Source organism: Thermobia domestica, chromosome 6, assembly GCF_964235325.1.
Source record: "Thermobia domestica chromosome 6, izTheDome1.hap1.1, whole genome shotgun sequence".
In the NCBI taxonomy this organism is placed as follows: Eukaryota; Metazoa; Arthropoda; class Insecta; order Zygentoma; family Lepismatidae; genus Thermobia; species Thermobia domestica.
In genome coordinates this window covers 40203196-40224480 of record NC_137459.1, presented here as the reverse complement: position 1 = coordinate 40224480, position 21285 = coordinate 40203196, and the positions used below count along the sequence as shown (strand labels likewise).

The window sequence follows — 21285 nt, the reverse complement described above, 5'->3', positions numbered from 1 at the left end:
TCTCCTTCTACGTTTTGAAATGGAAAAATCATAATTTTAAATAGAATTATAATACGATAAGCATAAAGATTTATACAACTAATGAAGTAAATATCCTTGTGTAAGTTATCGATTTCTATTCGGATTAAAACTCGAATATTCGTTTGCATCACACTTTAAAGTAAATCCTCTCTATATATAGTTCCTACTGGAAAGCATGTTTAACTCCAATTACTTAATCAATATTTTTAATAATATATTTTTATTGTAATACTCTTACTATTCAATGTTGTATGCACTTAATTTCCCAAAGCAAAACCTCACAAATGTATAATTGACTAGTAAATATTATCAAATAAATTATCATTTAGTTTACGTAAACATTGCATCGCCTGATTTGAAACTTCGTATTTTAAATAATAATAATAATAATAATAATAATAATAATAATAATAATAATAATAATAGTAATAATAATAATAATAATAATAATAATAATAATAATAATAATAATAATAATAGTAGTAGTAGTAGTAATAAAATCATAGTAGTAGTAATAAAATCATAGATATCTTTATCAGAATTTCAGGCTTAGTCAATAAATGAATTCAACATAGTCTCTATTCGAAGCTCTATTTAATCGAATCAGATAGAAATACGAAGAGGAACTTCGAGAACAGATAAAAGAAAAATGTTACTTTGGTGGGTTTGGATGTAACTTTTAAGAGTTAGTTTTTTTTTTTTTTTTGCAAATTGCAGACAAATGCCTTGGACACTTTTTTCTTTTCTTTAAGTTAACTGATTCACCGAACGTATCTGACATATGAGTAACTTGTCTCTATATTCTACTCGGTTATACACGTTTTACAATCTTTTCCATTAACCTTGAACGACAAGAACACGAACACAAAAACATCCACATAGGTATGACAGTTAAAACTCCTAACCTCCCCCACGGGGAATCGAACCCGGGACCACATACACCTGAGGCACACGTGCTAGCCACTAGACCAGCGGGAAGAGCAAATAAAATGTATTTTGTAGTGTCTGAAGTTTATAGCTATTTCACCCTGTTGTAGTATGTTTATTGATTTTTTAATGTTTACCGTATTCGTTACTTTGAGGAATGATATATATTATTGATATAGGTTTTATTACATATTCGGCCATAAATATTATATAAATTATCAGAATTATTCATGATCTTCCATGGAAATTCACTGGTGCATGCGCAGTAGACAGACAGTGTAATTGGAAGATGAGTTCAACAGAGATTATAGGGCTATATTCCGCCGATTATATTTTATTTAATAACTATTTAGAAGAGATAACGAAAACGAGTCTACATAATGAAGATGGAATTTCCGTAGAAGATAGAATGGTGAGGTGTATACGGTTTGGGGTTGATATGGTTGTTGTTGTAGAATCTAAAAAGAAAATTAATAAGATGTAGAAAACTTGAGAAAGGCTTGTGAAGAATATGGGATGAAAATAAATGTTAGAAAGACAAAATCCATGGTGATTGAAACGAAGCGATCGGTGTGAAATATAGAAGTAGGAGCGGGAAAAAACAACAAGTGATTAGTTTTCGATATCTGAGTACTATTACTAGTGATGATTTGACATGCGAACGTGAAATAAAAGCAAGGATAGAAATGGCGAAAAGAGCCTTTAGGATGGAGGAAATAGTATTTTGAGGGGTATGGTGGCAGGGAAGAGAGGGAGAGGACGAATTAGACTATATAGAAACAGAATTAGGCTATTGGCGATATCAAAACAGAAAAATCGTATGTGAAGATGGAGAGGTTAACAGAAGATCGTGGAGCATGGCAGCTTCTCAGCTGCGGTAAGTGACCCGCTGGTAATGGCGGAATACTTCTGATATAATGATACTGATGATGCACAGTAGGAACAGAAATATCCACTTTACTGTCATTGCTAATACGAATCACAATGCAAATTTCTACAGGTTGTCAAAATACCTCGCTCTAAAAGCTGTAGAAAACTATCTGTTACTATGCGAGGGAAAATCATAGGTCGAGCAACAATTAGACAAATTGCCATTCAGATAGCTAGGGGTATGAGCTGTGACGAGAAAACAGTGAAGAAATTGATTTAGCGGTATGAAGAAGGTAGTGAATATTTCACATCTTGGCCAAGAAGTAGGAGACCAATAATAATAATAATAATAATAATAATAATAATAATCATCATCATCATCCCAGGAATTTATATTTATTTCCAGCAAAACTTTTGCATACCCTCCTAGTGCAATATGATGTTTTTGTAAAACGGCAATTATAAAATTGTCAAGCTGAATTTGAAAGTCATAATAAGTAGTGCTTTATTTACTTATTGCACAATTCTTTTATGCCAGTAGCTTTCGCCACCTTACTCGCTCTTCATGCTTACTCAGGAGGAAGCTGCAGGTCCCTAGGTTGGGAACTACTGCTTTCCACCAAGGAATTCAGACAGCCTGTTAGAAATTTGCGTTCTGACCAACATCAGAAAATTGTGTTCTTCTGTTTCTACTGCGCATGCACCAGTGAATTTCCATGGAAGATCATGAATAATTCTGATAATTTATATAACATTTATGGCCGAATATGTAATAAAACCTATATCAATAATATATATCATTCCTCAAAGTAACGAATACGGTAAACATTAAAAAATCAATAGACATACTACAACAGGGTGAAATAGCTATAAACTTCAGACACTACAAAATACATTTTATTTGTTCTTCCCGCTGGTCTAGTGGCTAGCACGTGTGCCTCAGGTGTATGTGGTTCCGGGTTCGATTCCCCGTGGGGGAAGATAGGAATTTTAACTGTCATACCTACGTGGATGTTTTTGTGTTCGTGTTCTTGTCGTTCAAGGTTAATGGAAAAGATTGTAAAATGTGTATAACCGAGTAGAATATAGAGACAAGTTACTCATATGTCAGATACGTTCGGTGAATCAGTTAACTTAAAGAAAAGAAAATAGTGTCCAAGGCATTTGTCTGTAATTGTAAGAAAAAAAAAACTCTTAAAAGTTACTTTCAAACCCACCAAAGTAACATTTTTTTTACCTGTTCTCGAAGTTCCTCTTCGTATTTCTATCTGATTCGATTAAATAGAGCTTCGAATAGAGACTATGTTGAATTCATTTATTGACTAAGCCTGAAATTCTGATAAAGATATGGCTATGATTTTACTACTACTACTACTACTATTATTATTATTATTATTATTATTATTATTATTATTATTATTATTATTATTTAAAATACGAAGTTTCAAATCAGGCGATGCAATGTTTACGTAAACTAAATGATAATTTATTTGATAATATTTACTAGTCAATTATACATTTGTGAGGTTTTGCTTTGGGAAATTAAGTGCATACAACATTGAATAGTAAGAGTATTACAATAAAAATATATTATTAAAAATATTGATTAAGTAATTGGAGTTAAACATGCTTTCCAGTAGGAACTATATATAGAGAGGATTTACTTTAAAATGTGATGCAAACGAATATTCGAGTTTTAATCCGAATAGAAATCGATAACTTACACAAGGATATTTACTTCATTAGTTGTATAAATCTTTATGCTTATCGTATTATAATTCTATTTAAAATTATGATTTTTCCATTTCAAAACGTAGAAGGAGAAATAAATATAATATTCTATTTGTTAAGGATACCTTTCAAACAGTGAAGATTTCAGGGCATGACCTGTCGGAGAATTTGAGATCCTGTCGACATAAATTTCCCCTTCGTGGCCATAAGTTATCTTCGATCATGCTCAAATGGACTAATAATGTTTTATCAGTTTTTTCTCATTCATATCTTGACTATTACCGGGGGAGAATCTTCTGAAATTGTCAATGCTTATAATTAGTTTTTCACTACAAATCAAAGGATAATAATGACATATTGAACATACTTAATATTTTGTTCTCAGCTGTGGATGTTAGATTTGCAATTCATATAATGTTCGCTTCTAATCGAATTTGAGAGAAAAGTAGTTTCCAAAGATTTATTCAAAGAAATGTTCTCAGTCCTCTGATGAAAATAGGAACACACTTTTAAGAAAAAAAAAACAAAACGAATATTTTCTACAGGGTTTGAACACATAAACTTCTGATTGACAGACTAGTCACCCAAACCGCTCGACCAGTTCGTATGCCTTCAATAACCTCTTTTGACTTTTGTGTAAAGTGGTTTCCTGCTCCACACTTTTTTGTTTTGTTTATGTCGATACAACTATAAGTTTGTGGTGAATATTTGGACGTTACAGGTCTTGCAATGCATAAAAGGGTTTTTCGTATAAATTACATTCAATTTTATGTCCTAATAACTTATATACAACAGGTTGAATCTGTGAAATGATTGGGGTTGGAGTGATCGTAAATATTTTCATAGTTAGGAGCCTGGATATGCAAACCCGCTTAGCGTGGGGATTTACTTATGTGAAATTTGGTACTTAGTACTTTATATGATCTCTCATGTTTTTGTGACACGTTTAAGCTTGAATTACACTAAATTTGCACAAATGTTTTTAATTTCTTCGTCATGGTACCACACTTTAACAAGAGCACAAAGCATTTTCTCCTTGGTTGAACAATCCACATTTGATATCCTTCTTTTGCAAATCGACCATAAATTTTTCTATTGGATTTAAGTCGGGTGAATTTCCTGGCCAGAGAAGTGTTTATACATTACCATTATCAAAGAACTCATTAACTTTTCAAGATGTATGACGGTTTGTTAGGCCCTGTACCATAACCAGCAGGAAAGATTTCTTGAGATAGGGTAAGATTTTCATCGCGATATTTCTCACTGTCCAACATCCCCTTAACAATAACTATTGATTCAAGCCCTTTAGATTAAAACAACCCCAGAACATTATTTTCGAGGGGTGTTTTGAAGTTCGTTACAGGTGTGCTGGTGAAAGTTTTTCACCTTTTCTCTTAGGATTTCTTCCAGATATGTTTCTTGGGGGCACTGCTCCCAGGAGCTCTGAGAGTGCCCTCCCCCCCGGAAGAGACCAAAATAATACGTCTCTAATATAATAATAAATAGAATAGTACCAGCAGTGTCCCCCGGAATAGTAAGTATGCCCCTCCGGAACATTTTCTCTGAAAGAACGGCTGCTTAAGAATGAATGAAACCTTGTACTCATGCACTTCAAGATGTTATTCGCACAGGAAAAAAAAAAAAACACTTCCTTCCAGTCATTTACGGTCAAGTCCGGATGAAGTTTTGCCCACATTACACGTTTCTTGTACATTTCTTTCATAAGCAGCAGTTTTTTTTTCAATGGTTTACAAGCTTTTCGTCCAGACTCAGTCTGCGACATATTGTTGTAACGTGGATGTCCAGTCCACTTGACACTAATTAACGTTTTAAATCAACAGCAGTTAGTCCGGGATCTGTTTGCTTCTTCTAATAAGAATTCGGTTATCTTTCAACGAAGCCTTCCATCTGCGACCATATTTTCCCTTTCTTTGAGGCTCGATGGATCCAGTCTCTCAGTAGTTTCAGAATTGAATTAGCCGTGGCCAAACCGATACCACATTCTTTAACAATTGGACTCTGTGACATTGGAGTATACTGTGAAAACGTAACAATTGTCGATCGTTTGTGGGCGTTGGATGCATTTGGATAACATCCAAAATGAGCACTATTCACACGGAGAAATAACCTTCCTCTTGACACATAACTTGCAATACAATTGATTCTTCATCTATCGATGCTAACAAAACATTTCAACAATAGACTACACAAACCATGTCAACATTGGGACTTTAACAAAGAACTATTGAGTAAAAATGGATTATTGTTTATAGCACAGGAGATTATCGAGAAAGTAAGTTCACCTATTTAAAAAAAAAAAAAAAATGTGAGTAGAGCCTAAAACTGCAACGTATTTTAAGGTTATTGTATACCTGGAAAAATATGCATTTTGTTCTGATTAATTTGCACTCTACTGTACTTCTCACATAAAATTCACGTTCCTCAACTTCCAACAAGCGGTACCCTTTAGGCCCATGTGCAGGTTGAAGACAAGGCCTCATACTTCACTTCAGCAAGTATAAGAGATGGTAATATCAGCACCACACATCGTTAGCCCATATTTACCCTCTTGTTTCACTAGGTACCCGTCGTAGAGAAGCTGGCTGAACCCCTAAGCCACATTGGAACATGGGTAGAACTACAAACAAGTTTTGTTTCCACCAGGAATTGAATCACAGGCATTCGGTTAGTAGGTATTGTCTTGAGTTGAGTTGATTTTGAGTTTAACGTCCCTTTCAGCAGCCAGGCTATATGAGACGTGGACCTACTGATTAACGTGGAATCCGAACCACATGAGCTCCCGCCGGGAATCGAACCCGGGACTCCCACGCCACAGGCGCGTACGCTAACCGCTTAGCCACGGAGGAGCTCAAGGTATTGTCTTAGCAACTACGTGTCGCCAGCTTGGCATTCTGTGTTCTTAAAGGCAAATGAAACATTTTCGAAGAAAAAAGAAAAAAATACATGAAACAAAAATTTGTTACGTGGTTTCCCTTCACTTACGATGATTCAACTGAGAGATCAAATCTCGCAAATTTAACTCCTTTCCTGATGCCATACAGGAATGAAATTTAGCACAGCGGTAGAAGTCAAATGACAATATAATATTATATTTGTTACTATCACATATTTCTTTACTTTTATTGGTTATCCGGGTACTCCTCCGATATGCCTTAATCGTTCATAATCAAATTTGACATTGTAATTTGAAAACGCGCGCTGAGTGTCGTGAGGAGTCGCATGTACGGATCGAACATACTATTGAGGAATAATCACCGAAAAACGTGATGTCCATAGACTTAAGTTTGGAAAAGCATTTGGCGCGCGAATTCTCATTGTAAACAATAGAAAATAAGGTTTCCAGCATTAGAAGTAGAACGAAAACCTTTTCATTTTGTTCTGCAAACACAATTTTTCAAAGCCATTACGCTTTTCACGGATATGCCAAATTCAACTATATTATATATATTATATTGCATGTCGTATTCGTTCACAAAAACAATTGATACACTAAAAAATTTTTATGAATAATCAATAAAAGTTGATTGCTTCGCTCCAAATTTGCAATGATTGCATGCCGAGTCTTTTTTTTTTTTTTTTTTTTTATAACTAAGACGACTTTGTACGGAGACGGACCGTGTCTCATGTTGAAACTCAAATTTAACTGATTTCCGGATGTTATAGAATGATGAAATTTTACACACCGACATAAGTCGTGTGAAAAATACAATGGAAACGTGTTTCGGCGTTTCCGAAAATTTTAAAGTTCATACCAATAACATATATAAAGAACATAGCCTTATATAAAATCACGGGTACTTCCAATTGACGTGGAAAGTTGAAATTTGGCACGCTTATAGCTTTAGAAGAGAGATAAACGTCAAATTGTTAAAAGTGTATTTTTTTTAATTTTCAGGAGGTAAAAGGAGAGGATGAAAAATTTCCCGTTTTATTTAAATCGGCGGGTTTTTTAACCTTAAAATCTCATATTGTAGGTAATTGGAATAACAGCTTGAAATTCGGTATGCTTGTAGAGTTTCGATAGCTCTGTCTAACATTGTAAGTAAATCACCAAACTGTTAAAATCAAATTGAATGGGGTTCTATGGGGAACAAAAAATCTTCCCCATGTTATTTAAATGGGAACTTCTACAAACTAAAATCATTAGACATTTGTGGTATGCTTGTAGTTTCCTGGGTCTAATTTACGGAAAATTGCCAAAAGTGAACATTTTTAGTTTCTAGGGGATCTAAGTGGAGAAGGAAAATTTTCCCATATTTAAATGGGATTATTTTTGAATGAAAAAGTTTAGGTACTTCTAATTGGAATAGACTCATAACTTTGCAAGCTTGAAAGTTTTTGAAGGTAACTGTGTTAAGGAGATTCTATTGGGTTTTCAAAATTCGACCTTTTCATTTTAAATTCTGACCCCAAAATGTTTAGGTTCTTCCAGCAGTTGCAGGACCCTGAAATTTTGTGAGGTTTTAGGGTTTGCGGCATGTATAACAAAAATGTCCGAAATTTTAGGTTTGTGGTATACATTGGGTCTATTCTTTCGAATTTGATAACAGCGCAACAGTAGCGTCACTGTTAGAAGTACTTTGCAGATTTTTTTTCAGCAGCCCTCGTACACTAGCTCCAAGTACCCGCACAACAACTTTTTGCTCTTTCTGAAAATTGATAGGTGTCTGTTTGTCATCGTCTAGCCTATTGCACTCACAAGCCGGTACTGTACCACCTCACATACCAGTCACCATCACCAAACACAGCGCTAACACACAGCAGGTGAAGTGCCCCAATGTTTAGTGTTACTAACTCGAAATATTGAGTGTCGCTGTGTTTCAGTGATACACATTAATTTGTATAAACGATTTCGCTATATACAATACTCATTAGATGACAATTCTAGGTAAACTGATTCAAATATAACCCATATAGCTAATTAATATTACTGTAGTTTTATTTTTCTTCAACCACATTCAGTAAATGCCGGGATAGTACCAGCGACGCCATTTCAGACTTTGCTTTGGGGAGGAGAGCACTACCGACGGAAAACTTTAACGTTTTGTGCTAGTAGGCCTATATTAGTATTACAATCGACTAAAGTATATGTATTCCTCAAACTCTTAGGGGGGGGGGCAATTGCCCCCTTCTGCACTCCCTAAATGACGCCCTTGGATAGTACTACACAAATAATGTAATCAATATGTATAATAAAAGTAAATGTGGTTTGTCCGTGCGTGCCACAAAGGCTCCGAAACCAAGACCCGGAACCTCATGGGAGTTATGTGGCATTGCAGCCCTGTATCTCCCATTCATGAAGAAGGTTTCGGTTTGGACCAGCAGGGGTCCTAGAGAGAGAAAACGTCCTAGCAACGGTGTTACTGTGCTACAAAAAAATGGGTTAAATTTTAGAATTATCAACAACCTTCGAAAATTTTACAGATTTTTATAGAAATTCCCAAAGGTTCGAGAATGTTCTAGAATTTTCAGGATGCTCTAGAACCTTTTAGAATGATGTGGAATGTTCTAGAATGTGCCACCATCTTTCTATTAAAATGTTACAACAGCAACAGAAAGTACCAGAGCTAAACCTATAACTTAGGATTTAGGATTTCAAATCTTTGATTTACGATTATTTGTGATTTCACGTTTAATAAAGACAAATATTTTAAAGTATTTGTACTTTAAAGAAGTTCTTTAAACAGGCCCGTTTTTCATAGAATTTATCTTTTCTTTTAATTATTGTTCAAAGCCTTTGTATTTTAATAAGCCTTTACCAGAATCAATGCAGATGAATTGTGCTGCAATCTTTGGAGTTCTTTTAAACTATACGTTTGTTTACGTTTATATGTTTGTGGCCAATCATTTCGACAATGAGATCTCGGAAACTACAAGCTCTAGAAAGATGACGTTTACACTGATCAATTGCAAATTTTATGTAGATTGTCCAGTTTTAATTGAATATTTAAAAAACATGGCCATTATTTCTTTATTACATTTTTACGGATACAAGAGAAGTGTTGAAATTAGAAAAAAACTAAAGCATCATATCCTACGCATTATACATTCCAACACCACATAATTGTATACGGGAGTTGCATATCTATCAGGCATTTGTTTCATGTCCAAATAATAATGAAAAACGAAGGATTACCATTTCTCCACTCTAAGTTGAATCTTTTTGTTTGGTGTGTTTGGCCAATGAACATAATATATCACTGACATTGTAAATATTTGTGTGTGCAATGTATTTGGTTACTGCATGCAAGAAGAAATAAAACACTGATCATACAGGAATTAAGAACTCCAACCGGAAGCAGGCTCAAATCTTGTAAACTGTACAAGATATTGAAAAAGTAATCTCAAAATCTCCCACTTATGGTATCTCTTGCCAATTTTTATCAAGACGTCTTTCACCTGTGTCTGTAAAGGGACATGTACAGATGTGAGGAATAAAAGGAGATTCATGCGCATATGTGAATGATGCGCTTTGTAGAGAGCGCAGGTTCAGCTAGTGTTATATTATTTTCCTATAGGTTCGAAAATGTTCTAGAATGTGCACCAGTAGAAAGGTACACATTAAGAATAGGGGTTATCTTTATTGAAGTTTATAGGCATCATTATACACAGGTTCTTCTCAACCTATTTAATTTTCTGAAAGGAAAATAGTGGGGTTCTGTCTAGATTATGGGAGCCAGACAACAGAACCTAACTTAACCGAATCCGAGCTACTACTACTATTTGTACTACTTCTGGCACTATTTACTACTACTACCAACTAGCACTACTTAATACTACTACCAACTAGCACTACTACTGTTTGTACTACTACTATTTGTTTTACTATTACTACTGCTACCACTATTACTACCAACTACAACTAATACCAGTGATACGTTTAAAACGTAACAAGTGAAAGTAAATTGCTAAAGGTAAAACTTATTCTAATATAAATAAAATGAAAAGTTTGTTTCTGTGTGTCTGTCTTTGTGAGGCCTGGGGACCAGACGAGTGGACCAAGCGTTACCAAATTTTGGTCACGGTTACCTTGGTCCAGGGCCCAGACCAAGACGAAGCGCTTTTTTGAAATTTCGAACCAGGGGGGTTTCAGGGGGCGTTTACCGGGACATCTAAAAGAAGTAGAAAATGACCATTATTAGTGTCAAATTCATAGTTTTCGCAGTCGCTTAGATCAACAGTAAAACTCTGATCGCATTAACTTCCAAATTCACCCCTTCAGCTGCGGGCCGGGGGTCACCAGGGGCGAGAGATACCGAGACATGTAAAAATAATCCAAAATGACCTATATTAGTGTCAAATCCATAGTTTTCGTGGTCGCCGAGATCAATGGTGATACTTACATTAGAGATGGCTTTCAAATTCAGCTACCATTGCATGCAGTCCGGAGGTCACGCGGGGGCGAGGATACAGACACATGTAAAAATAATCCAAAATGACTGGTATTTGTGTCAAATCCATAGTTTTCGCGGTCGCTGAGATCAATGGTGACACTTCCATTAGCGATGACTTTCAAATTCAGCTACCACTGTATGCGAACCGGAGCCACCTGGTGGGAGGGGGGTTCCAAGATATGTAAAACTAATCAAAAATGACCGATATTAGTGTCAAACCATAGCTTTCGGGGTCACAGAACTCAATGGTGAAACTCAAGGAAGTGTTTACTTTTAAATTTAGCCCCCATCGGCTAAGGAACGGGACCCATACTAAAGAGGGTGCCGAGACATGTAAAAATAATCTAAAATGACCGATAGGGGTGAAATCCATAGTTTTGTTTACATTCACGTTGTTTTTTTTCTTTTTGTTTAGTAGTAGACGGTTTTATTGTGGTTAAAAACAGATTAGTTAATGGTTGTGTTAAGTATAAACCGTGTATATATTCAAGTCATTCCAATGAAAACACATCTACTTTGTCGGATATGCATTCACACAAAATAGATCCAATTTTAGAAATGTTTAATTTTTCTTTCGTTGTACAGTTTGTTTACATAGATATTTTATCTGACCCGTGCGAAGAACGGGCGTAACAGCTATTATTATATAAAATATACTCGCCGATTCTGTCACAATTTTTCCTCCAAAAAGTGGTTCACCTCAAAGTAAGAGTGAATACAGAAGGAATTTGGAGAGGCAGTATCCATTATTCTACATATGAGATAAATAAGTTTGTTGACAACTGTAGTAGTAAATCATAATAATTTGTACCAAACCTGATCAACAATTTAATTAAATCTTTTCTTTCAACGAATGTTACCACACGATTTCACATTATGTAACTTACCAAGTGTTTCCATGTTTACATACTATTCTGATTTAACATGCATTTATTTGTTAAAAAGCCATAATAAAAATGAGTACACTTTCGCATGGAAGAGAAAGAATCACCCAACCGAACAGTTTTAATCAAATTATATTTAGACTTGTTGACATATTTGTACGGTGCTCTTTACACAGTGTTTTTTTAGCAAACAATAAATCTGTGAAACAAACAACAGTTTATTTTAAAATTTTAGTTTTTGATAAATATTGAAAAAACTGCCGCGTAGGGGTCAATAATTGATACTTATTCAACATAGGATGTTTTAAAAGAATCTTCGAGGTTGCGTACCATGTTCTCATAATGAACTGCAACGTAGTGATGTTCTATATTAGAATGTCAAAGCAATGTAAAAATTGCGCGTGGGTGGTAAATGAAGATGGCAAAGAGAGACAAAGCTTGTTGTTTGTTTGGAGTTGTCTCTTTTTCAGCACCGATACTGTGTGAGACGTGGACCAATAGTTCAAGGTGGAATCCAAACTACCGTAATACATTCAATGTTTCCGAACAAGAACCACACGCATAAAAGGCGTACGTGCTAGCCACTAGACCAGCAGGGGGCTGGAGACAAAGCATTTGGTTCGAAGGAGCACTGCAAGACGACTCTATAAAATTAGTATTGGAAAGATGTTTTTGTGCATGTTTCTGAAAAAAAAAAACTGTCGCCTGCACATCTTTCAGTGGTGCAAGTTGTTTGAGTCAACCTAATTCCCCCGTAAAACTCAGACTACCGGAAATCCTAGTGTATCCGAGAAAATTGTTGATGATGCCAGAGATCATACCACTGTAGCAATTTCGTTTACGTGACCAGATCTATTACAATTCATTACAGAAATGTGCCATTGCAAAAGAAAAGATTTTTAATCACCCTGTATATTAATTAGAAATAAATTACTACTACTACTACTACTACTACAGAAAAATAGTTAATAGTCATTTTGGTTACACAATTACAGTTATGCTTAATTCCCCTACCAACAATCTATATTGCATTAGGTGTCTGATTTTGAATGAGGTAAATCTATTTTTTTTTTTTTTTAATGTAAACTGCAAGCTTTCTCAGAGCTAATGATAAATAAACAACAAAAAAATTAACCATTCTTTCTTATACAAAATGCAATAATCATTTAAGACGTTCTCCTTTAGAGTGTAATTTTGGGGGAAATTTCCTCGTTTTACAAGGCTGAGAGAGATGTTCAATGAACCATGTGGAAGCCAGAATAGTATGTACGTCCAGCTCCTGTGTTTCTGATAAGAAAAATCAATAGAATGAAAAAGAGATAATAGAATGTAAATAATTAACAACAGGAAATTACACCGTGCTGAGCATAAGGTGCTTAGACGTCGGAACATCTCGGCCATTTTCTAGCCCATAATCGTTATAACGACATACATATTGTCGTATCAGATCTTCAGCTTTAGCTTGTGCAGCGGACACATTCTTGATGCTGGAAGTCAGGCCTCGAGAGCTCAATTATAAATTGCAACTCTAAAGGGTTTGTTTAATTTTTAAACAAAATTCATCATCTCCATCAAGTGAAGTATTCCTTTTAAGCCCAGCAGACGGTAGAAATGTTATTCTGTTGAAGTTTCTTCGGAGCAGAGGCCTTTTATGAATTCACTTTTGCTTCACTCTCTTATGCTTCTTGTCTGTTTCCGTCATTATCCAGTTTTAGCTGAAAACGATGAAAGTTGTTGGAAAAATCGATGCAGAAATTTTCAGTACAAAACTGTGTATGTCTCGACCTATCAATACTTGTTTCGTTGGTATTTATTACTTTTGTCTCACGTGTTTGTTTTTAAATTGCCTCCTATTAAACCATTATCTAATCTTCTAAACATGTTGTATTATTGTTACTAAACAGGAACGTCCTCTTAAAATATGCAGTTTAAAATTTAGTTGCAACTTGAGTTTTGTTTACGTCCTTATGCAACACCTAGGTTATGAAAAACAGGACCACGACGTTAATGTGGGTTCCAAACCGTGACCAGGACTTGGCTTCGGTACAGTTAGTGAGTATGCAGGTCATCGTACAAGATCTATTCTCACAATATAGCCTATATGCCGTTCCCCATCACACTTATGTCACCTCTAAGAGAGCTGAATTGCAGATCAATGCCAGCGGTTCAGGCTTTGTTCCAATTTGTTGAACGGCCTTTACACATAAGAAAAGACGACAGAATATTCCAGAATAGACTTTCTGTATGCAGGAATCATGTGAAACGTGTGTCTGTTAAGAGGCCTAATCACTGCGAAATTAAAGTACCGCTAATTTTACAGTAATTGTGTGATATCTTCAAATAGATAAAATATAATCAAAATGTGGAACAAGAGCGCCCTAGACAATATTATTTTGCATGAGGTTCCGTTATCATGACTCACCTAGTAGCTTCCCGTTTGTAGCCATTTATAAACGCGAAAATAAATGCCGATTTTATAAATGGATCGAAATCGAAAGCAGATAAGTGAGTCGTGATAACGGTATCTCATGTAAAATAATATTGTCTAGAGAGCTCTTGTTCCACTTTTCGATTATCTTTTATCTATTTGAAAATATCACATAATTACTGTTAAATTAACTGTGTTTTAATTTCGCCATGTCTGACTCCCATGGGGCCTCTTAAAATCGTGAATTATTCTTGATTTTTTTTTTTTTTTTTTTGTGTGTGTCTGTTCGTTTGTTTGTTCACTCTTAAGGACTCTCGAAAGTGAAAGTAAATTGTACCAATTGTAGACAGTAAATTCGATTAGTTATTTATTTTATTTACTTAAAACTGGTAACTGTTAGCTATGTTAAGACAAAATTGAAACACACAAAATCATTTCAGTTGACGATAAGTGTGTGCCAGTTATGTCAAAACAGTTAAAATGTTAAAATTTATTATTATTCGTGTCTATCCTATCCGTGTTTTAAATTCCTTAAATTTGACTCTAGGTCGAGAGAATCATTTCATTATGAGTAACTAAACAAAACACCAGTGTGGAATAAACACATGAATCGGCGGTCCCTGACTCAACTGAATGCTTGTTTACTTATCCACAGTGTGTACGTACGTGACAAAATTCTATTCTCTTGCATAACTTTTGTTTGTTAGGGATTCTAATTCTCTTTAGAACACTTCTGTTTGTTTTTGCCATTAGCATACAAAACATGATTAAGAGGTGGGATACATCTCATTAAAGCCTGTCTGTGGAAAATGCGATGTTAGTCACTTTCTAGTTTGGTAATCTCTCTTTACGTGTGTTTTGTTTGCCATGTGTGTATTTAACACAAGAAGTTTTTTTTTTTTTTTTTTTTTTTTTTTTCAAACAAGGTAACCAAAAACGTATGTGGGTTACGATATGTGGTTGGAATGTGATTTAGAGTGAAGCGAAATACGGTTTATTCAAAATGTGACTCCTTTTTGCATAATGTGCTTATATTAAGCAACTAAAAACAAAATGGCTGCCTTTTACACAACAGAATGCGTATAAGAAAATGTTATAATAGGTAACACAATTTTGAAGTTCTAGTTTATCCGCTCAATCTACACAGTAATGATTTAAATGAAATGAAATGAAATCTTTGAGTTTTACGTCCCACGGTTATGCCGGTTAGGCTAAAGGAGACGGTGATGATGAGTAATGAATGAAATGGTGAAATGAAGAAAGTGGGAAGAAACGGGAGAACCCCGAGAAAACCCACGCACACGGTGTTTCAGTAATGATTTAACGTAATGTTTTAGAGTAATCAATATATATAATACAAGTAAGTGTGGTTAGTCCGTGCGTTCCACAAAGGCTCCGAAAGTGAGACCCGGAGCCCCATGGGAGTTATGTTACTGTAGCCCTGTATGTCCTATCCATGAACAAGGTTTTGGTTTGGACCAGCAGGGGTCCTAGAGGGAGAAAACGCCCAAGCAATGGTGTTACTGTCCTAAAAAAAAAAAGGGGGTTAAATTTTAACGACAATGCGTGCATTTCTTTATTTTCAATTTCATTGTTTCTTTTCTTTCTACACAAATCATTATTGATTGAATGTTCCATAATGTTATAGAATTATAGGATTATCAGAAATCTTGGAAAATGTTACAGACTGTTATAGAAGTTTCCCAAAGGTTCGAGAATGTTCTAGAATTTTCAGGATGCTCTAGAACCTTCTAGAATGAACCAGGAAGTTCTACAATGTTCCATAATGTTCGAAATTGTTGCAGATTGTGCCAGCATGTTATATTATTTTCCTATAGCTTCGAAAATGTTCTAGAATGTGCACCACTAGGAAGGTACACATTAAGAATACGGGTCATTTTTATTAAAGTTTTTAGGTATCATTATCATTATGCTCAAGTTCTTTTCAACATATTTAATATTTTGAAAGGAAAATGGTGGGATTATGTCTAGATGATTGGAGCCAGACAACAGAACCTACCTTAACCTAACCTAACCGAATCCGAGCTACTACTACTATTTGTACTACAACTAGCACTACTTACTACTACTACCAACTATTACCACTACTGCAACTATTTTTTCTACTATTACTACTGCTACCACTATTACTACCAACTACTACTATTACTATTTGTACTACTACTTCTTCTAAAGGGTACCTCCCATATTTAAACACAATTATCTCTCTGGCGCCCCTGAAGTTTCCCTGTTTCAGGTTGAGTATCGCCATACGCCAACACAAGAAGAGTCGGGTATAGGTCAAAACTCCCACAGCCAAAACTCCCACACTCAAGAAATGTCAAAACGCCCACACAATCGGTCATAACTCTCACACAAACGGACAAGTCTCCCAAATGCACGAACGGTCAAAACCCCCACAGCCAAAACTCCCACACTCAGGAAGAGTCAAACTGCCCACACAATCGGTCATAACTCCCACACAAACGGACAAATCTCCCAAATGTACGAACGGTCATAACTCCCACAGCCAAAACCCCCACACTCAAGAAATGACGAAACGCCCACAGAATCGGTCATAACTCTCACACAAATGAACAAAACACCCACACATAGCAATGATCACAATCCCCACATAAATGGACAAAACTCCCACACAAACGGACAAAACTCCCACACGCAGAAATTGTCACAACCGCCACACAAACGGACAAAACTCCCACACAAACGGACAAAACTCCCACACGTAGAAATTGTCACAACCGCCACACAAATGGACAAAACTCCCACACAATCGGACAAATCCCCCACACTTTGAAATGATCCTGGTTGCACGTCTTGTAAGTTTCACACGCTAAAAATAATAAAAAGAAGTACAAGGGTGTTTTGATCGTTCGTGCATTTGGGAGTTTTGTCCATTTGTGTGGGAGTTATGACCGTTTGTGTGGGCGTTTCGACATTTTCTGAGTGTGGGAGTTTTGACCTGTTCTCGAAAAGACTATATAGGGTAGCGGCACTACTTCCACAAAGAAACGTGTTTCAAAGTTACGGTAAGAATTACTTATTCAGAAGCATAATTAACCAAAATTATAGATTACTGAGAAACAACTTTTCTGGAAGGTACATTGACAGAAAGTTAAATACATATCAGTTACATCTTAAAATTATTTAACTCTCTTTGGCACCACTGTCCTCAAATAGCACCAAAGAAAGTTAACAGGCAACGATGGACCGGAGTCAGAGCCATTACATTTATTTAAAACTTGGTTTAAAAGAAGAAGATATAATGTCTACAGACATCGTTGAAAGTACAATTGGGGGGAGGTGGCGAGATTACATGGCGCTGATAGAGGATGATCCACCTCGAGCTCCGGTTTAATACTATATATATATATATATATATATATAATATATTACAAATTTTATTTTGTAGTTTTTTTTAGTGTGAAACAAATTTTAAATGAGTGTGGACATTTCTGACAACGACAATCTTATTACTTACAATGTTTAAGCTGCATAATAAATAGTTTAACTCGGGCGATTTCGGACAACATCTCTGCGCCATTTTGGTTTAATAACTTTGGTTATTACCAAGACAATATATAGTGCATATCAATTTATTTAATTCAATTCTATATTTTTTTTTATCAATTTAAAGTGTAATAGTCGACATGGCTAATGGCTGCGGCATTTAATCTATATATAACCACAAATGTGGATCAAGAAACAAAAAACAAAAAAAAAAAAAAAAAAAACAAGAAAATATAATGATGGTTTCAGAATTATCACAAATTACCTAAAATGCCCGTTTTTCGCACAAGGAAAATACGTTTGTAGGAAATGAATTACTCTCAATAAATTGGAAATTAAGTATATGCCAGGGAAACTTTTAAAATATAAGATCAGATCAAGGAAAAGTGAAACTGCCAGACAGTTAATTGTATGCCAATGATATGTTTAAAACGTACCAAGTAATTAAATTGCTAAAGGTAAAACTTAGTGAACGGTGTATTAAATGGAATTTAAGTGTGTTAAGTAATAATAGCGTTAAACAGAATGCCGAAACGTAAAAGAGGAGGTATTACAGCCACTAGATGACAAATGTATAAATAGTTTATAAGCAAGTATTGTAATAAAACAACTAAGTATGGAATAAAATGAAAATAACATTAAATACAAACCAGACTTTCCTTTCACTACAATTTTCTTCATTCGAATTTAATAGCATTATTGTTGCTTTTCTTTTTAAATGAATTTTCGTTCATCAAATTTTCCATTCTTGCATAACCATGCACTTCATACATAAAAGTTCGAAACTTATTAGTCACAAATCAATTTATAGTGAGTCACCTATCTCCTATAAACATATTTCCCCCGTGCGAAGAACGGACATTTCAGCTAGTATTATATATATAATACGTCCAAACGTGTGTTATGCGAACTATACTGATTTCAAATTAAATACAAGGAAATGAAAATAGCTTTTCGATATTGTACCGAAAAGACAATTGCACTCAAATACAAAATCTCAGACTATTAAGCTAATTTTATTTCTAAGCTCACTTCAAAATATTAGGTAAGCCAATTTCGCCCTATACCTAGATAACTGTGTTAAGTGCCTAGCATTTATCATAATTTGGAGAAGCAAAAGCCTTACGTAGGTTGCTAGTGTAGCGTAGCATTATCGTGTGCTCTAAATACGTAATGTTGCCCTTGAGACGAAAAATTTGTCATCTTGTCTGGAAAACTAGACGAGAAGTAGAATTTTACATTCAAGAAGAGATGAAAAATTTCTCGAATCTTGTTGGCAACACTATATCTCAAAACAGTTTGTGTTACATTATTCATACTATAAAAATGAATTGAGAAGGTCATTGTACGAACAAAATGAAGAGCACTTGTCAATGTTTAACGATATGCAAATCTCACGGTTATGTCGGCTAAGTTAAACGAGACGGTGATGATGAGAAATGAATGAAAATGGTGGAATGAAGAAAGTGGGAGGAAATGGAAGAACTCCAAGAAAACACACGCACACGATGTTTGTCCACCACAAGTCACTTGGAACGAGGTGGAATCGAACCAAGGACGCAATGCACCAGAGGTGAACGCTCTACCACTGAACCACCACGGCCCAATATAGGCAAGTCGCTACACCATCTACTGCAATAATGAATATGGTTGAATCCTGTTATAAATACCCTTCGTGGGACTCTCGTGACGTGGAAGGGTTCTGATTAACTTATAAATGAAGCTAAGAATAATTTCAAGGTACACTTTGACCTACTCTGTAACCATGTGAAATTTTATGATATGCAGACTTGCGGCTCCTAATTAATGCACACCAATTGTTTAAATCAATTCATGTTGTGAAATAAGTACGCAATAAATACTTTTACATATGAACTAAGTAGGGATGGGCACGAGTCGAGTTAAAGGTAATTTTCTCGAGTCAAGTTCCGAGCCGAGTCACTGCTTTTGAGGTCTAGTTTCGAGTCTAGTTTGATAAATGGCTCGCTCGTTGAGATTGTTTTGAAATTCTGGCCTGATTAGACTGGAAATCGAAAAGGCAGAAGCCCAAGTTAGGAATTGTATCAACCGGATCGGATCGGTTCAACTGAGCGAACAGCTCTTGTCAACTCGGTTTGGATGAACATTTTTGGCCGGCTCCCTATAACTTGTAACAATCTTTGACCCGAACTCGAATACTTGTTCCTTCGGAACTCAAATCCAGAACCTCCTTGTCTCCTAGGCTTTGACTACTGAGGTCGGCAGTCAACTAGTTATTAGTATTCAGATACAAACCGCAAACATGTTTATACACGGTGTAATAATAATAATAATAATAATAATAATAATAATAATAATATTGTGTAGTAGTATTGATAATGTCTATGTAGGGTATTTGAAACTACACAAAGGATTTGGCTCGAATCGACTAGAAGCTTGACCCGAATTCGAGTTGAGCTCAAAGATGTCTGTTTCGAGTCGAGTCGAGTTTCAAAGAAAGTTCGAGTTCGAGTTTTAAAGGTCAGTCTTACAAGCAAGGGGCGCGATATCGAGACTCGAATTGTGCAATAAGAATTACATATACTGAAAGAGCATCAGGTAGTTAGTAAGTTACCAAATTATTAGCTGCAGTCCGCCAGTAGGGAAAAAGTTATGGCACTGTATAGTTCAGAGCCTGTCATACGAAAACCACGCAAAACTTAGCATTTGGCTTGTTCCTCTTTGTATTGATAAGAGATAATGAACTGTAACGTATTCCCATCACAGAACATGATGTTTGACATAAGAAAATCTGTATGAGAAGAATTGTCAGTGTTGCCATCCATAGAAATTACAGTGTTGCCACAATAAGAATACCTCGAAAAGCTTGCAAGCAAATAGTACGTGATCGGGACTTGCGTTGCACAATACGGGTTATAAAGTATATTCTGAAAGAGCATCAATCATGAAGTGACCACGTTATTAGTTGCAGTCCGCCAGTAGGGCAAAATTATGGGGTTGCAAAGTGAACATGGGACTATGGCAAACAGAAGGAATAACCTGTTTGTGTGTGCAATAGTAAATGGTATTTGTTTGGGAAGGGGAGATAGCTATGTAAATGACAGAGTTAAGCCACACAATTGATATGAAGAGCAGAAAGTATCGAGTGATATAAACAAAAACAGTACAATATGCACATCGGACGATAGCCAGCGACGCGCAGTGATAATGTTAATACAAGTATATTGTAATGTTAATACAAGTGTATTATAACTACTTTGATTCTTACAAACTAAATAACGTATTATGTAAAACGTAGTTCCGTGCGAACCACGAAGATATGATGTCACAAAACACCGTTGTGTTCACTCTTTCATTCGCTGCAAACCAAGTTTTTCGCGGTATTTTTATTCGGGCAACACTGTAATTTCTATGGATGGCAACACTGAAAATTCTTCTCATACAGATTTTCTTATGTCAAACATCATGTTCTGTGATGGGAATACGTTAGAGTTCATTA

The 21285-nt window shown here is 35.5% G+C and overlaps 1 protein-coding gene across 3 annotated transcripts in view; it reads left to right on the top strand.

Annotated features, from left to right (window-relative positions):
- The window catches only part of LOC145687958 (transmembrane protein 8B), a 1033730-nt gene that overhangs the window by 810948 nt on the left and 201497 nt on the right, over positions 1-21285 (top strand). The gene's annotated exons all lie outside the window — the stretch shown is intronic.